Raw genomic sequence first — 15,825 nt, forward strand, 5'->3', positions numbered from 1 at the left:
TGTCATTCCAATGCATCTACATTTATTAGTTTCTTATTGCCAAAGAATGACTTGCAAAGAGAATATAGATATGCACGGGTACATAAGAGTTACCCCATATTAAGTTTACTCTACACTCTACCTGTAAACTTTCCGCGATTAGTCTACCCTGCAAATGTAAATAAATTGCAACCAAATTTTGAAGAAAGGGGAAACTGTAACCTACATAGATTAAGTTAGCCCTTGCCTCAGTATTCCATCACGCGTGCTAAGATGAACATAACCCTAACTAACGGTATAGTCACCAATCGAACTTTATACCTTTATAGAATTAGTGGAATACAGTTTGGTGGCCCAGTGATGTGCTAACTGATTCCAAACTTCATTTCCCGTCAGGTTAAGAACTGACCCAAATCAGTTGACAAATTCTATATATCTAAGAAATTGAACTAGAATTGGCTTAAATTGGAGTGTCGCAACGAAAAATCAATTACTGACAGTGGTATCGAAGGACAAATGGAAAGCGTGCTTGTATCGAAATTCCTTTGTGATTTTAACTTCAACTAATATAAAGGAAAAAAATAAGAGGGTATTGATAAAAGTCATTCGTACGCTTAGCGTCATCATCGTAGTAGCTATGAATCGACGAATCCCTCGCCGAAAACAGACTACGAAATCAATAAAGTCTACATTAGCTTGGTACATTACCTACATGTATAGCTACCGAAGTCTGCGTGCTCATTTAAGAGAGAGATAATTCCTCCCAGCCCACAATTACCTTTACGTAGAATAATGTTTTACTGAGACAGATCAGACTCCCAGATATTCAGCAGTTCTTTTAAAAGCTCTGTTGATAGCCAATTGTCTTCTAGGTTGTTTGACTGAATAGTTATGCTTATGGCACGTTGAAGCGAATCCTTCGAGATCTCAGAATGGGCTTCGGTGTTTCTTGTGTCTTGAAGTAAGCTTATCGCCTCCTCATAAGTCTCGTTCCAGTGAAACCTCTCCTGAAACGACTCCCATTTCGTCTGAGCTGTGGAGTTTGGATACTTCTTTAAGTGGCGGTGAATGGCATCGACTTTATAATTGACATCTTTAACACTTTTGGGAAACACAAACCGATAAAGCTTGGTTTGTATTTGACGACACATTTCGCCTAAGTGAAGTATCGCTTCCCCGCTGGTTTTCGGTATCACCGCTTGTAAGGGTTTGTTTGGAAGCGCTCTAGCACCACGCATCAAAGGAAGAAGGCCTTTGAGCTGAGATTCTTTGATGTCCCTCAGTTCCTTCTTAAGTTCTTCGCTCTCCTTTCTTTTCTTTTCCCGATCCTCCTTCATTGTTTCCAAGGTTCTCCGAAACCCATCGAGATCTTGCTTCAATTTCAAATTAGTTTGCTCCTGGCTTGACTTTGCCTTTCTTAAGTTATCAACTTCCTTCTACACCAGGCCGAGATCTATTTTTACAGATCCTAACTCCCTTTGCAATTCCGTCTTTTCCTCCTCCAGCTCGTCAATTCTCGATTTTAGAGTAACGATCTCTTCATCTTTTGTGTTAAACTCACCTTTAAGCTCGTCATTTTGTTCCTGTACAGCTTGTAAAGCTTTCTAAAGAGTGACGATTTCATCATTCATCATCATCATTCCTCTTTCTGATCTCCTTTTCAAGGCTCTCGATCTTTTTGCCATGTTTGCAGAATTTTAGGGATTTTGGTCTGTTCCTCTCACCAACTGGATGTCCTTCTCCCTGAACAATTGCTAGCGCTTCAATGTTGACACCACATTCGAGGAGCTGATGCAATTCATCGGAAGTCATGCTGGTATTCATGATGATCAAACGGCAACTGTCGTCAGTTGTGGTGTTATATATATTTGTGGCTGGCGAAGGAAGAATAGTTATTCGATGAAAATATCTGCTGCTAAAACTAAGCAGTTTCTCTTTCAGCTATGAAAGATTCCGTCTGCGCATGTGCACAGGAGAAAGTTCTTATGACGTAATTTCTAAGAAACCCACACAGTCGAGGGTCCGAGCCCGCGTGCCAAACGGGTTGTTGTCGTTGTATTTTTTTCTTCCAACATAGAATTGAAATGGAAAATACAAGTCTAGCTAGCATATCAGTTTCCAACGGGTTGAAAGAACAGTCCAAGTTGCATTGGCAATTTTACAAAGGAGGCATTATAGATGACTTACACACAAGAACATCATTCTTATACAATAAACACCTAACTGACTTGTTTTGACCAACAGGATTATTTTTGCTCGCTAATCTCTTCAAAGAGGAAGGTCGTTTAAGTTTGCACGCCAGAAAATTACAAGTTTATCAAATATAAACACAACTACATGCAGTAAATATTGAAAAAGGTCTCAAGTATTAATATCGACAGTTTGAGAATTACCCTAATGTTCTGGCTTCGTATGAGCCAAACACTTATAAGTTGAATATCTCTATAATAGTTGTTCGTCTGTCGTATTCTACAATGAGAAGTCAAGGTCTGTGCGCGGGAAGATACCCTTAGAAGCCTGCCCTTGACTTGAAGAAGTGTCCACAAGTTCGACAGGTACGGGTTGGTACTGTACTGGTTGAAGATTTTTACAATGATGCCGAAACATATGGTAATGAGATGTTCAAAATTGTTTGCCTTTGATGACGAAAGTTCTTTAGTTTTACTTCACTTTTGCCAATTACTTCTACTCTTCTATCGATAGATTGTTTGACACATGATAACGAGTGCCCGTCAGTTCCAGCTTTGCTGCCTGATTCATGAATTGGACGGACGCATCCACTAGGACTTCATCTATCACGGGGATCATGGGATGAGCGGTCACCGGCTTCCCAATTTCTTAACATTTTCCTTCAAGGTTTGATTTCTTTATCCTCCGACTTCACAGTAATCTGTAGTTCATCGTTTTGCTCTCTCAGATCTTGCAAACCTCTGTTTAGCTTCTGTACTGCTTCTCAAAATTTCGGGATTCTGAGTCAGCCCTCCTTCTACAATTTTAGAATGTAGAGCAGATTTTGCCACTATTTCTCTTCCCTGCATTCTTCCCTTTCTAAAACATCTTATTTCTCTCGTCACATGTTGCCGGGTTTCAAAATAGTTACCAAATTATATTCTGCCTTTTTGGCTGAATTACCAAAAACCTCGAAACCACGCTAACCTGAGTGTTGGACGAAACCGCTCCAGATTAACTGAAAATAGTACTCACAATACGTTTTGGGCGTATGTTGTGTATGCGTCTACATGGAAATCTCGAAGCAACGCGATTAGTCGTAGGTGTAAACGCTTTATATCGTAGCCCGAAAAATTTATTTATCTGTGAGCAAAGCGTTTCACTGTCATTATTTTGAAAAGGAGTGCTCTGTTTTTGTATAAAGAACGACGAAGGAAATCCTTTCTTTGCTGTTTAATTACTAGTTTAGGTTTGCGAGTGGTACAATACAAAGGCGCACCTTAAATCTCGCTACAGAAATGAGCCAATCTAAGGACAACAAACTTATCACGTTTCAAGTATTGATCCCGGCCTAATAGTTCGCTACAAAACGGAAATCGTCTTCAAATCCATAGAAAATAACCAGCTGAGCGAAGTTCCTCACTTTCCAAAGTTGTAGCCATGTTTTTCCTTCTAAACAAGTAGTACTCGTCTGCAACAGAGTTATCTGATGACAACGTCCAATGATATGATTTGCAACTTGTGAGAACCTCGTTTCGATTTCATTTAAGAGCATGTATGGAAAGTAGCTCCCCCTCCCCCCCCTCTCTTCCCTGCGAATGGCAATCTGGGAGACTCGGAGAATCGATCTTTATGATGCCATAGCTTACATATCGTTTGTTTTCCATATTTTCCAATTGATTCATCTAATTATCTTTAGGTTTCTCTTCAGCTCATTGTATAACGATTCGCTTTTTCAAAGAGAACAGAAAAGATCTACCCTGTAACAGCTACGCTTAGGCTTATTCAATTTGAAAGCAGTTTATGTTTTACGTGGCTGAAACTAAATTGACGAAGATATGATATTTGAATATGCTTTGTTCATGCCTGTCATTATTTCTGTTTCGTTTAGTTCCTCAATATCCTTCATTCGACCAGCTCTGACTGTGAGAGACTTGAGCTCATCTTCAAATTCTTTCTTGTTTCTAGACTTGAATGCTACAATTAACTATTTATCTGCCCTTGCAAATTTTCGAAGACTTGTTTAATTCTTCGATTTCTTTGTCCTTTTCATCGATTTGCTTTTTGAGAGATTCGATGTCTTCGCCATGGCTTATTATATTACGACCTCACTTATTCTTGCTCTCTCTTAATGATGTACTTCTCTCCCCACTGTGATTCCTATGGGAAATCCGATCGACATTGGATCAAATCTTCATCTATAAGTTGTCGAAGTTGGTCGTCCATAATCATGGCTTCGAGCAGGACGTGATGTTTCGACGGTGTACCTTGTCGAAAGGTTTCGAAAATCTACTTATCACTGTTTGGCTGGGTAAAACTTGTGTGAAAGTCCAGTTCGTGTAAATTGATTAGTCAGTTTTGTTGTGATGTTATTGGCTGTAAGACTCAAGTGGCGTAAGTCGGTCGTGATTGGTCTATTCTGTTCTTTTCTTTTGTAATGTCAATGTCGTGAATGAGTTGTTTGCATGGAGCCGGTAGTGAGCCGACAATTTGCCGGCATAATTCACCTAGGACCAAAGACGCACTAATCAATTGATCGGCCGAAGTCGAAGGGAAGAATGGCAAAGCCAATCGCTCAGGAACCAGCACATTCCTTGCCATTTCCAGACTCTCTCATATATCGTCGATTTCCTTCTTTAGAGACCTATTTTCGGTTATGCTTTCTTCAAGATCTTCAGTTATGCCATCCACCTTCTTTGATAGTTTCTCGACAGTTAACTCCAGCGTTGTATTTTTCTCCTCAAGAGTCGAGTTTACCCTTATACTTTAGTCGAGATCTTTCGTGACTTCATCCATTCTTGACGACAACTTGGCAACATCTGTCTTCAGTGTTGCATTTTTATCTTTCATTTCTGCGACCTCGCTTCTCGCGTCATCCAGTTCAACTTGTACAGCTTTTAAATTTGTTTCTGGTGTCTTCTTCTCATATTCCAATTTCTCAATCTTCTCCTTCAGAGTTTTGATTTCTTTATCCTTCGACCCCACAATAATCTGTTATCCTTTTGCGCTCGTAGATCTCGCACACCTTTGTTTAGCTTTAGTATTTCTTCATTCTTTTTGTCAATTTCTTTCTTAAGACAGTCGATCTGCCTTAAAATTTCGGGATCGCGAGTCGGCCTTCCCTCAACAATGTTTAAATGTAAAGCAGATTTTCTTACTATTTCACTTCTTCCCTCTATTCTTCCCGACTGAACTTCGACAGCTTCGTTTGGAATTATAGCAGCGACGGTGGCGAAGTCACCGCTGTGCTTTTTTGTGAAAACAAAATTGCAAGCGACAAATCATTTTGACGCCACCATTTCCATATATGGTCTAGGTGTAACAGCGTTCAGGTTTCGCTTGTCTAAGCAATATGCGCGATTATATACCTACATGATACATCACTTGAGGAAAGCAGTTTACGTCTCATTATGTCTGAAACTAAATTGACGGAGATATGAACTTTAATTGTGCCTTGTCCAACTATCAGAGATGTACGTTTCTACCATAAACATAAGACATGCGAGTGCGAAACGGATGGGTAGAAAAAATTTCCAAGAAATCGATGAGCCTTTGTTTAAATTTGCGATACAAGCTCAAACAAAAGCATTGTCTTATTTCGGGACATCAGTGAGCGTAACCATGAGTACAACCAAGAGGTTTAATGTATTTGGTCATCGTTTTCATCTTTGAAAAAGCAAAGAAAAACAGGAAAAAATATGAATTTTTGCGGAAGTATTTTTGAAGAGTGCAAGGGTCACAATAATCAGGCAGTTTTCTGAAAATAGAACTTGCTTGATTAAGCCCTTTGCTTCGCAGAGCGTCATCATGAGATACAATTGCCCAACAATTCGCAACCGATCCTACTGTTTACTGTTTTATGTAGCAGGTACCACTTGCAAGTACGTTCCGGCGTTTCATCCAAATTTCTGGGAAACGATCGCACCAAATTCCTATATCTTGAAAGAGAGAAACACAATTTCATTGTTATGCGGTAATTATCCAAATAAAAATTTCGTTTTGTGATAATGAGAAAAAAAATATATATATACGAACAAACATAAAAGGTCTGTGTTAGAAAAGACATCAAAAAACACGCTAGTAAGTCGTACTTATGCATCACGCATGGCGTCTTTTGAAAAACTTTTTTAGGGGGAACATAGGGGGGGAACATTCGCTGCCAATGGAGTATATAGGGGGGCTTTGGAAAGTTGACTGAACATTAACTGTCAAAGAAAGGGGTTCCTAACAATATTACAGAGTCTTACGGAAAATGAGATAAATTTTAGCGAGTTTCAACCGAAATCCTCTCACCTCCCAGGCGATATACAAAAACCGGTATCTATGCATTCGTGATCAAGCAGGTCAAAACAGAGTTTGAGCAGCACTAATGTTCTCGATATTAAGGCAAATTAAAGAGAAATGAACTTTGTGTCATTCTAATGCATCCAAATGTATCAGCACTCTGTGGCCAAATGATATCATTTTGGAGAATAGACGCTCATGGCAATAGTCATGATCTTCCTCATCGATCGCGAATTTCCAATTTATCATGGGTGTAGATGTCGCGTCTTCTAAGTGTATAAAAACTGTAAGTCTTTTTTAATTAAGTATGTATCGTCCTAAACGAGCCATGTATTATATATGTAGCAGGGGCGTATATGGATGCTACGTCCCTGTATAGGATGTACCGATTAAGTGCTCCAAGGTCAAAGTCTTGGGCGTCATTCGAGACGTGTAAACCCATTAGGGATCCCTGGAGGCGCGTGATTGCCGCTCATAAATTAATTTAGGAAAAACCGAAAACCGCATCGCACATCAAATCCGAAAAACCCGTCAGTATTTTTCACAAAAACCGAAAACCAGATGTTTAAAAAGGGAAAACCCGCAAACAGCAATGAATACTAAAACCGAAAAACCGACCTGTTTTAGCACAAAAAGCGAAAAACCGAACTAAAAAATTGCCAAAACCGCAAAACCGAAAATCCCAATGTCCCTCTCATTCAGTAGCATCCTCCCGTTTTCGTTGAACTTTGCTCATTTTGTTATTAGCTTTGATTTCGTTTACTCAACAAAAATGGCAAGCTGTTTCCTTGAAAACTGCAAACGAAGGCTCAGTTCTAACGGTTGTGGCTTGGTAATATGCATGTTAATGGAAAATCAGAGAAGAAGAATAAATAAAATAAAGTACGACCCAGCTTATTGTGCACTCCGTTTACAACTACAAACACAACCGCAGCCTCAGAGCACCGTTCTACCTGCCATTTTACTAGCACGCCCGCATTTGCTTTTTCTGCTCTGAAATATGATATTTTGGAAGTTTAGCTAAGTCTAACTGATCCCAAGCTTTGTGCTCGTAACAATATTTCGAAAGTAGGATTTCTCAGATGCTCCGAAATTTTCTCCTCGAAACAAATATTTCCGAAGTACTATCATAAACGAGTTAAGAACTTTCTAGACCTTTGAGAGAGGTCATATTTAAAAAAAAAACCAAGTCTTAGAAGCATAATCCCTCTTAGCAAGACCAATAGAGTACTTTACATCTTTCGGCTGTTTTTGTTCTTGTTGTCATTGCCTTTTTTTTTTTTTTTTCGCGTGTTGTATCTTGGTTCGTTGTTTTTCAATGTATTCTTTGATTACCGTAATGATTTTATTTAACGCTCCGTCTCTGATAAATGCCCCCCTCGAATTCGTTTTGTTGATAAGCACCCCTGTTCTTATAAGCGCCCCTATACCTATAAGCGCCCCTACAATAAACGTCCTACTCTGTTTCAGTAACTGCACTGTTAAAGTACCTGTGTCAGGAGATCAACCGTGGTCCATCTTCCTTTAATTGCTCACTTAAAGTGGTCTTCGTCTCAGCTTTCAACTATTACGTCAACGTGAGTGCATAGTTCATTGCAAGGAAATATCCCATCAAAAAATTTTGCAATGATTGTTTGATTAAAGCGTTCCAGCAAGGAAGGATCCATTTTCCAGTCTTCCATTTTCCATTCCTCACACAAATTAAACATGAAAGGTTTGTTTCACATTCTGCTTTTTTCTCAAAAAAGAAAGACGCGCCTAGTTTTGAGTAAGCGCCCTCCCTAAGGTACCAAAACTAAATAAGCGCCGCGGTATAGCGACCTTAGGCTATACTTGCCTATATTTTTCAGACTGGAGGGAATGTTTAAAATTTCAATCAAAGATCTTAAAAGTCAAACACGCGCAGTGAAAAGGACAGTATTGAGGTCTCTTTAAAAGATCCTCTATTGGCTTTCTCCTAAGAGATAAGTTTGAAAATGGTGAAATGGGAAAGACGAGTGAAGGACTGGGGCAAGAACTTCACAACCATGGCACGTAAACTCAAGGACATCGGCCATTTGTTTGGCGGACATATTTCTAAAATCCTCCTTTTCCCGCATCTCATGCGCCCGCTTTCGCTCTTCGCTGAGGGCCCGGCAGAGTTAAGAAAATCAAATTTACTGATCCCCTTCATTATTCCACTAAACGATTCGGGGTTGAGTCAAACATAATATGAATATTTTGCAGCAACTCTTCGTAAAAGGCGAAAAATTTCCTCTAGAAACATCAAATCTTGAGACATTGTGAAAAAACATTGGCAAGAAACAGCTGAGGAAAAATGAGTTATCATTCCACAGTCTGCGTCAGAATTTTATTTGACTTTTGTAATGATGCAATTGCAAGACTCTCCAGTCAAAAGAAAGATTTCCTTTCGCTGAATTGTCTTAACGAGTGCAATTTTTATTAGTGTTAAAAGAGCATCCTAGAATTAAGAGTCATTAAATGACCCGATAACTGAGGTCCCTCGTCGCGATGATGGTGCAGACTCAGCAAAAATCCTTTGGCAATTCAAGCGGCGAAATCAGCAGACTTTACGTGAAATTGGTGCATTGCCCATGGATCTGGAGGTTTCTGTTTTTTTGTTTCTGCAAACGAATATCTCTCCTTATCACACAACTGGAGTTACATTTCAAAGGTAGGATTTACACAGACACATAAATCGCAATAAACATTACGAAATTCAGAGAAATTCGTCTCAATGGTCTTCCGGCCTGGTGCCGAAATCTGGAAACTTCTTCAAATTGGACTTTAAGGCATCAGCCTCAGAACTCATATATTTCAAACTTTTTGGGAAACAAAAAGCTACACGGCGTGTTCGCTTATAATTTATGTTATATTTTTCGGCGTTATTGTACTCATTAAATATTGGGCTTGTTTTGGACATGATTTGAGACATTTTATTGGGCAGAGACTCAGCACCAGGCCGTTAAGGTCGGATTTCTCTTCTATTGAGAGTTCGAGACTTCTTAATTTTTTTAAAGATTTTTTTTCCTTAATTTTCTTTTGTGATTTTTCCTTTTCTTTTCCCGTAGTTCTAAATGAGGCATGGTGTTTCATGGTGATAGGACACGAGTTGAGCTCGTTCTGACGATTTGCTGTCATAACATTCCTATTCAATTCGTAGAAAAAGGGGGAAAGTTTACACGTAACAAAAGAGAAGCGAGACTTCGTTTTCAAATCAGCTGAGTCATAACCCTGGAACAAAAGATAGAAAGTGAGTTAACTGGAAGTCGAGGTCTTCAAAGAGTGTTTACAATTTGAATAGATTTCCTTCTGCCAATCCCAACACCTTACGGTTATGACCCTTTTTAACCGTTTATGTTCAAATCTCTATTCCATTTTCATTGTTAATACTGTAATATTACACTCAAATTGCTAAAAAAGGCTTGGCAGTGACAGGAGACTACTTACCTTCAAGTGCGATTGTTACAGCAGCTACAGGATTTACTCTTGTTTCCCTCTATGTACAAAATTTCATGGATTTTTTCATGCCAACGCTTTTCGTTGGTCTCACCAACCTAAAATCACTGGTCATTAGTAGAAAAGGTTGATGGAGTGCAGGGAAACAGCGCATCTTTGACAATCTGTAGGATTTATATCAATTATAAATGCGCTTGTCGTTGAGGGTAATTTCTAGGAAACCTTGCCCACCAACTTAGACTACCGCCGTGTGAGTACTTCTAGGAAAACGTCTATTTGTTTTCTTGGTCTGTGGTGAAATACATAAGTTTCAAAGCCCTGTAACGCTTCCATAACGGGTAACAGGGAAAAAATTAGAGCCTCAAAACTCTTTTACTTTGTTAACGGGAGATTAAGATCGTAAGGGAGGATTTAAACTTATTTTACTCCTTTCGCTAAACAAGGGGCAGTCAAACAGATTGAAATAACTGTTCGTGATTCAGTTGTTTGTATGATGCAAAGCTCAGATAACCTGACGAAGTGATCTTGCAATCATCTATTTGAGATTCGCTAAGAAAACGCAGCAAGCTAAGTTAAGAAACACGAATTTGCAAGTTATCGAAGTAATTTTCCTTCAATAATAAGGGATTGTGATGTCAAAGGAAACTTCTAAGATAACGTAGTTAAGCTGCTTGAAAACATCACCTCACATTTTACTTGCCTGCTACATGTAGTATCGAAAGCAAATAAGCATTATTCTCTCGGGTGGTAAATAGGCGTTTTGTTTTAGAAGATTCTCTTTTCGAGTTCATCTTTATAAATCTTACTCACCTATCGCCGGAATAGGGTGGCACAGTGTACATTGAATTCGCTAGCATCGTTAGCTAGCGATGCTAATTTACTTAAAGAAATGTCGGCAATTCAAGAATGCTTAAATGCCGAGGTTAATACTAATTCTTGTTAACTGAAAATGCGCCAAAGTTGTTGAAATGGTCGGATAGAGTTCTAGCGGTGAATTTCATGGCAGTGCCAAGTCCAGCATCCTCTGAGAAAGGACAGCCATTAAATCAGTTTCTGAACGATAAAGAAATTCACTTATGCAAGGAAAATTCTACCCCAAAATAGACAACTAGCTGTGACTGACTTCTTTATGGTTCCTGAAGAAAGTGAGTCATCACAATTCGCCTCAACAACGGCCAATATTCTTATAGTCATAGAGAAAACGTGAACAAAATAATCCCTGCTTCACTTCATCGAGTTTCTCGAGCTCAGTAGAAGTTATAGCACCCGAATCTAACTATAGAAGCTCGACTTATCAGAAAAAAAAATCTGGAATGGTAAGGGATGAACCTGCTCCAGTGGCTAAATTTGCTCCCACATACTTATTAAGACATCAAGGCATTCCCGTGTGAGCCGACCTCTCAGGTTACCTTTCGAATCCATAACTTCCACCGCTTCATGAAGTAATTTCCCCGTTATTTTGGGATGTGCATCAGCATTCCTGTTTTCCTGAAGTAGTTTTATCGCTTCCTCGTACGTTTCGTTCCAAATTAGCTTCTTTTGTAACTCATTCTACCGCTGATTTGCTTTTACTTGCTCGTCGTCAGTCGAAAGCTCATTCTTGCTGTCGCGACTTCTTATCGGCATTTTAAGCGCCGTTTGGCTTCGACTTCGGCCGATCAATTGATTAATGCGTCTTTGGTCCTAGGTGAGTTATACTGGCAAATTCAAGGAATGATGTACCAAAATGTGTTTCCCAATTCTTATGACCCCAAGAAGAGTTACAAGATGAAACATATTGACCAAGATATCGAAGATCTTGGAGACAAACAGCAAAGAGAGGAAGCGAAGAAGAAATGGAGTGAATTAAAAGAATAGCTCAAATGGAAAAGGCGACACATAAGAGCAATGACGTCCATCCAAGATGGCCGAAATGTGACGGCTCATCCCGTGATTGATGAAACCCTCGTGGATACCACAGTGAGGTTGATGGATCAAGCAGGAAAGCTGAAAGACTGGCATTCATTACCATGTGTCAATGAATTGACAGAAATGTGGAAGCAACTGATTCAAATGAAGTAAAACTCATGAACAATTTAAGCATAATTTAACAATGTAAGCAATTTTAAACATAACCTTACAATATATGTTGGTATCATTGTAACGATAGAAATGTTTAACATTCATGGGTTTGGTTCGAACTGCCGATTCACGATTCTCTAGGTTTAGTATCTACGCTTATATTTTTCTTTGATAGAACTGTAATCTTCTGGAGAGTTAACTTTGGGGAGCTTTATCTTTGAAGAAATAGGCGAACAAACAAACTCTTGTCAGTTGTAAAGGAAAGATGTTTGTGTCTGCGTCCCGTTAGAAACTGATTTTTTGCGGGGGTTTACTTTCTTTTTCTGCCTCATGTCACATGGAAAATTAGCTCCTAAATTATTAAAACAATTTGAACTAGAGTCAGAATCGAAAGGCTAAGCATGTTCAACGAATGGTGTACTACTAGTATTATTTAGCTCTTTTTTCTTGAAAGACCAATGCTTGGCCACAGTAACACCAGTTATATTAAATATTAGCAGCTCCAAAGTATCATTAGCCAGACATTTATCTCTTAGATCGAAGTTCAGACTTTTGCACCACGAAATTCTAAGAAATTTCCAGGGTCGGCACCAGAGTATATGTTTCTTAGAAATTGGCTATGAAGTTCTGTTTCCAGTTTGGCGTACTCGTAAACCTAACAAAGAATATCTGATAATAAAATTTGTAGTAAGGCGTGAATACAAAAATATCTTTTGAAGTAAAAAATAGAAAATTGGAGGTTTAAGTAAACTAGAGCTTATCTACAAGTCAAAAAGGAAAACAATTCAGCCTTAGTTATTGGCATTGTTTATATAAACTTATCAACCACATGTTGTTGCTGCATTTTGTAGACTGATCGAAGAAAACGCCGTATAACATTTTAAGTGAGTCCCTACCGTCACGCTGCTGCTTACAAGTTTCACCGAGAAAAGAGTGACAAGTAGATTTTAGCGAAACATTTCGACAAGGTAAACAATCGAGTACGTACTAGTAGCCATGATCATGGCTGATGAACCTCGACAAGTTATGGGCAAAGCTTTCGACGAACTTTGAGTCGTCAATCCAGTGAAAAGTGTTAATTTTGAAACACACTACTGTGTAGGTGTACGCCACAAATAAAGATAGTACTCACATAAATGTTGTTATTATAAATAATAACAATAATAATAAGTGTTAGATCTATATCTTCAATCTGCGAAGCAGCGTAGCAATTCAAATTTTAGGGGGACTCGCCACATTTGCGTTGAAAGGTTTTCTGATGGCTTCAATTGATCAAGGATCAGTTACCGGTACTTCTTTTTTGTGTGAATACATCGAGAAATAACTTCTCTTATTATTCAACTGTGTTTCGTAGGATACAAATGACGCGCGAGACGTCCAGAAGACGCGCGAGACGTCCAGAAGACGCGCGAGACGTCCAGAAGTATCCGCGAGATTCGCCCGCATTGGAATAACAATTTGGCGTGCTGAATGATAAATATTTTATTGCGCGTTCTGTTGTTTAGTATCGCTGAGTATTTTTACTCGTTGTTTGTATTTTGACTCGCCTTACGGGCTCGTCAAAATACGGCACAACTCGTAAAAACACTCAGCGATACTACGCAACAAAACGTCTGATAAGATAAGATGAACACAACGGCGCGATTGAAGGCTTTTTAGGAAAAAAAATAAAAGCTGTATATTTTACAAACTAAATCGTCAATTGAAAGCAAAAGTTTCACTTTCGTCATCTTGCATTTTTGGAATATTGCATTATAAATACTCTGTGCTTAAATTATCTTTGAAACCGTGTATCGGAGTCACAGTATGATTCAAACTCCAAATAAGGCATACCCAAAAAACAAGCAAAAGAAAAACCTAATAGATTACCTCCTTTAACCTAAAAGAATTAAAAAAGAGGAACGAAGCACAAGCCTTGAAACCCCAGTCAAGCATCAAATTACCACTCAGGTTTATTCTTGACAGAATTGTTATTTTCTGAGGAGCGAACTCAGCGAGCTTCACCTTTTAAGACATAGGAGAGCAAACGAAAGAAGTTTGTGTCTGTACGTCATCAACAATGCCTGGTTTGTGAAATTGCCAACTTGTACTGATCCTTCAGACCGTTGGAAACTGTACTCATGTTTTGTTGGCGAAACTAATATTTTCTATTTCTATCTCGTGTGAAAGGAAAAAAAAATAGAACACCAAACTCAAAAATAAAAAATCAATAGGGTAACACTCAAACGCTTATTAAAAAAAATGCAACCATTTTCTGGCTAGTTTTAACATAAGTTTTACATAGTTCCAGTATAAAGCTGTAATGTTCTGGAAAGAAAACCTAGACGAGCTTCCCTTGGAAGAATAGGTGAGCAAATGTAATCCTGCCGGTTGGAATAGATCAGTTAAGGGTTGGTTGTAAAGGAAAGATCTATGTCTTTGTAGGTTAATTATCTACAATACGCGGTTGGAAAAATTGTCAACCCGATAGACACAGATTTGTTAGCGAGATTTAATGTAAGTTTTTTATTTCCATTTCCTATCACAAGGAAAATTAGCTCCTGAATGATTAAAATGGGTACCTGCGAATTTAATGCTGGGGGTAACCTTTCGATGGACTAGCATCCCATCCAGGTGGAAGTAGAAATACTCCTTGTCGCTTCATGCTACGGAAACCGGAGTTAAGTGCCGGCCCGAAGAGCCACATGGCTCGCGTGTAGGCCTTACCTTAGTTTTATATCAAGGTTAGGAAATAGAAGCAGAGACACTTCGTAAAGATATATTAAAGTTAAAATCTCGAACAATGCGATATATATTGGTCATTATTTTCTTGTAGTAGAGTTATGTGTCGATCTTTACAAGAGTCGAACCCATGTCGCGAATTATTGCAAATTTAGGCTGAGCACAGTTAAAGAAAACAGTTCTCGGTCCTCGCTCAGTGTATGTTGACCCTTGCAAAATAAGGTTGGTATTTGTACAAACTGCGAGAAAACAGTATATTGTAATCAGTTTGTGCTCTTTGATTACTAATAACAAACCTGCAGCCCGGAGGAAACAGTTCTGCAAATGACCTCATTTGAAAAATTAATATTGGAAATCAGTTGTATTCAAGTTTGTCTCAATTGACCAGACAGTCCTATTTAAAGCAGACAGAATTACATACATTGTTAAATGTGCCTGATACTGACTATCACCTCGAATATAATGAAAGCTACACTATTGATCACTACACCATGAGACAACAATTGAGGAATACCAGTACTATTATCTTAACACTACACCAATCTATTGTAATGTAGCTATAGCGGGTTCAAAATATTTTCTTCTCGTGCCTGGGATGTATACAGTAGAAGCCATCCTCAAGTTACATGTGTGCTTCTCGAAGCATAATAACACTTGATGCTTAGTATGTTATTTTGAGAGTTCACTTATTTGAGGTGAAGGGAGTAAACATTTAGTAATGCAGCTCAAAACAACCTAATACTTCCTCAGAACTATGCACAGCCAGACTGTAAATTTCAATCTAAGTTGTGTTGTAGCAATCTACTCTCTCTGCTACTCTATAATGGAATTGTGTGGTTTTTGAAATTCAAACACTTAAGCCACTATTGTAGACAATAGTATAAGACTGTGTGACAAGCTATGTTTAAGTGAGTGTATATTATCATTTGATTTACCAAAAACTGTTGATGTTTGTGGAGCTGAAGTAAGTTTTAATTTGTTTTCAGTCACAACAAGGAAGGACTATTGTGTGATTCACTTCAAAGCCAATTGTAACTCTCGAAAATGGCTATGCTCAATAATAGTGAATGCACAGGGTTTTTGATGAGGCTTCCCCGTCATTATATCAGTTGTATTCTTTAAATCCATAAAGAAATCAAAGTATAAGTTTAC

General features: G+C 38.6%; 1 pseudogene; it reads right to left on the bottom strand.

Moving 5' to 3' along the window:
• Positions 1 to 1,909, bottom strand: LOC148721828 (uncharacterized; annotated as a pseudogene).
• Positions 1,910 to 15,825: the final 13,916 nt, after the last annotated feature.

This window comes from Stylophora pistillata, chromosome 10 (genome assembly GCF_964205215.1).
Source record: "Stylophora pistillata chromosome 10, jaStyPist1.2, whole genome shotgun sequence".
Classification (NCBI taxonomy): Eukaryota; Metazoa; Cnidaria; class Anthozoa; order Scleractinia; family Pocilloporidae; genus Stylophora; species Stylophora pistillata.